We start from the raw sequence: 3,906 nt of genomic DNA, 5'->3' as shown, positions 1-3,906 counted from the left end.
GGGATTTATCAAGCAACTCTTTCAACAGTAAATATACTTGACATTTAGTTGCTGAAGTAAAATAAATATAGGACCCAATAGTGTCATTTTTATGGAGTAGAACTACACTTCAGAGTATATGTCAAAAGTGAAATTCATTTAACTAAACTGAACAGAACCATCTAAAACTGACAAGGGATATGAAAATAGGTTGATACAAACATTTCAAAGATTCTTTTACAAGGTCTCCCTGAGGAGGAGAAACTGTTAGACCATCAAAGAACATTATCCTGCTACCTACAGAGACTCTGTGCAGATATTACCTTGATGCTGCAAAGACTTCACTGTCCATTAGCATCATTTTGATACTCATGTTTTGTTTCTCCTGTAATATTCTACCCTCTGTGCTTGCTCATTAAATCCCAATATTTGTTTATTAAGAACATGTCAGCCCAACAACAAACCTGGAGTTCAAATTTAGACAATACACATGAGCCAGGGGAAAAAACAACATTGCATTCTCTGTGTGAACTGGTGTGAGCTCAGCACTGTGTGTTTATGTAATCTCATTTTGGAAGCTGCTGAAATGACTCTCTGCTTCTGAACCTGCTCTTTTTAGGAGAGGCTGGGAAGGAGGTTTTAAGGAAAGGATAGATTGGGAAGAGCAGCCAGAGACAGGCTGTGGGTGAAACAGAAGGATCAGGTACAGCAGAGCTTGTGGCTGGGGTCCAGTACAGGTCCCCTGATCAGGGAATGCTGTCAGTGGGATCTTGCTTCAGCTGCAGGAATAATCACACTCCCAAGCTCTCATCCTGCTGTGGGATTTCAACCCATCTCCTGGGAGAGAAATACAGCTGTGCAGGACTTTCAGGTCCAGATAAACCAGGGCAGGAGCATTACTGCACCTGGTCCCCTGGGATGGATAAACTCATCAGAGGAATCAGGACTGGAGGCAGCCTGGGCTGTAGTTACCATGTTCCTGATCTCAAGGAACACAGGTCTGGCAAAGAGCAAAGTCAGGACTCTGAATTCCAGAAGAGCAAACCTGTAGTTTAAATAATGAATGGATAAGATGTGGGAAGCTCTCCTTAGAGCCAGCAGAGCTGGCCACATCCAGGAGCACTTTTCCTAGGAGCACAAGGGCTCTCCATCCTGATGCATAAGAAATCAAGCAAGACAGGCCAGAAACTCCTGGTTTTTTACCAAGGGAAGAAAGAAATACAAGGGGAAATACAGACCTCACTTCTGTGAGGATGATGGAGCAGATTCTTATGGAAGCAGCATAAGGCATGTGCAAGACAAGGAGATAAATCAAAAGGGAACTGCTGTTATAACGAAATGCCTTCTTGAGGAGACTCTGCAGCAGTAGTTTAAAGGGCTCATCCTGTCCTTCAGAACCATCCCTACAAATTCCTGCTTTCTGGGGAGGATGCAGCAGAGCAAGTCTGTGTCTTCAGGTAATTTTATTTGAGTATTCCATTCTAGCTATTTATCCATGGATAGGTGGACAGGCACCCTTTTTTCTCTAGAATAAAAGAGAAACACCTCTATTGGGTTCTGATGCTTTGCTATTTGTTTGTTTTCCTTACCTTGGGGCAGAGTGGCTGAGAACAGCCAAGAGAGAAAGAAAAAGTGAAGGCTGGATTAGATGATCTTCGGGCTTTACAAAAGTAGCTTCATTTTCTCACTGAAAGAATTAATAACAGTGTAAGTCACATGATGCATGATAGAATTGGGAAGTCAACATAGGGCAAAACAGAAATTAACACCCTGAAAAATTTTTGCTTCATACCCTGTGCAATGTGTGCCCACCTGCCCAGCTGAATTCAAACAGCCACTGGGAACCTTTTCCCCACAGTAAATGCTGATTGTGCTCTTAGGCTGCAGAGCATCCTGGTCCCAGTTCATGCAAGCAGCCAGATTTCCATCTCCCAAAGAAATCACAACTACTTTATTATGTATGAACTTGTAAAAGGAAAAATCAGTTACTTGTAAACATTCACAAGCAAGCCATGCAGTAAGCCATCAAAATTCAATTATATCCAATGTAATATCTTACTGCAGGAAAACAATTAATCTTGCATTCAAAAGGATTGAAATAAATGTGAAATATTTTGTTGAGGAAGCAAACTTCTCAAAAGCCTTTGTAATCAGCTCTGTAACTAAAAGGAGGGGGGGAAGCAATGAAAGGAATTCACAGCTGGGCTTTCTAGAAGATAGCTGTATAAAATAACTGAATAAACAGAGCTGCACATTTCAGGTCTGATCACCTACTTTAAAAACAATTTTTAAAATAAATTTAGCACCTTTATGAAATTCATTAGCTGATAGGCATTATTATCTCATTTAATTCATCATTTGCAGCAATTTCCTCTTGCTTCATGCCAGGGTATCAGACTGTAGCTTTATACAATCTGGTGTCATTTTTTAATTCCTCTTCCATTTCTATGTTTTTTTAAACCCTGTAGCTCTTACTCTCTCTTATTCTTGTGTATAGTTGTCAGTAACTACATACTCAGCTCTCTTCACCATTCTTCCTCTTTACAGGAAAGAGTTTCCATGAGCTGGGCAGATTGTGGTGGCTCATAAAACTCATTCTTCATGCTAGCAGGAAGCCAGAAGAGCCTGGAGAGAGCAAGTCCAGGTTGTCACACCCTGTATTCATCAAGGTTCACCATTTCTACCAGATGTCAGCTGTGTTGAGCTCATTGAATTGAGTCATTCTACTCACCTGGTTTAGTCAGACTCCACATCCAGAAGGTCTCTTCTAAAACCACCTCTTCAAATGCACCTTCCACTTATCACCCCAAACAGAATTTTACATGTTTCTTCAAAACAAGAATTGATTAAATGTTCTGGTTCTTTTGCTTCTGCTCACCTTCTGTAATTCTTGCATTGGGATGTTTGGAGTGATGATGTTTGTCCTTCCCAAGTGACCATTACCTGTGATGGGTCCTGGAGGTGGATGAACTCCTGCCTTTGGGAAGCAGGGAATTAATTCCTTGTTTTGCTAGGATTGTCTGCAGATCTTCTGCTTTCTCTATTAAACTCTCTCACCTCAGCCCATGAGTTTTGCAGCTTTTACCCTGCCAGTTCCCTCCCCAGCCCCACTGGCTCCCTGGGGCTGGGTTTAAACCACAGCACAGACCTGCTTACATGGGTTCCTCTTCCTCCCACCCTCAGGTTCTCTGTTTTTAGGAATAAAGGCTTTGTTCTGCCTGTGCAGCACATGACACAATGCCTGGCCCATGGTTAGATGTCATTACAGCTATGAGAATAGTATCTCAAAACGATTAGCTTTGTTTTGAAGAGAAATTGCTATTTTCTCTGAGACAAAGTAGATCTGGGTTTGATTACTGTCTAAATCTCCTGCAAAAATATTACAGAAAGCCAAGACAAACTAGGGCAGTTCATTCCAGAAATTTCTTGGAAATGTTTAACATAAACTTTTGCAATTAGAAGGCCCACAGAATGCGACAATGTAATTATTAGTATTAATTTATTATTTTCTTTTAAATTATGACATCATGTAAAGGAATGTTTTTCTGCAATTTTTAAAGACTTTGTTCTTCTAAAATTCTTGGTAAAAGAATCTCTCATGTTCAGTTAGGCCAAAACCTAACCTACCTTTATGCCAATTTGTGAGTAGCATGCCCAGAAAATGATAATGTAAAAAATAGGGCCACAAATAAATGCCTTAAAATCTACCTTGAAAAAAATTCCATTTTATAAAAGCAAACAAACAAAATTGATGCAAAAAACAGTGGGACTACCAGCTGAGCTCTAATGACCTGGATCATTTAAAGGGCACCAATTATCTCAAGGTTATTGTAGTAACTCATCTATGACAAGAACAGAACTATCACACAGTGAGGCAGCCAAACTTTTGCCATCAGGCTCACCCTAAGTCACCTTAGGGGCCTGTTC

This window comes from Erithacus rubecula (genome assembly GCF_903797595.1).
Source record: "Erithacus rubecula genome assembly, chromosome: 6".
Taxonomy (NCBI): Eukaryota; Metazoa; Chordata; class Aves; order Passeriformes; family Muscicapidae; genus Erithacus; species Erithacus rubecula.
Note: the sequence above shows the minus strand (reverse complement) of the source record.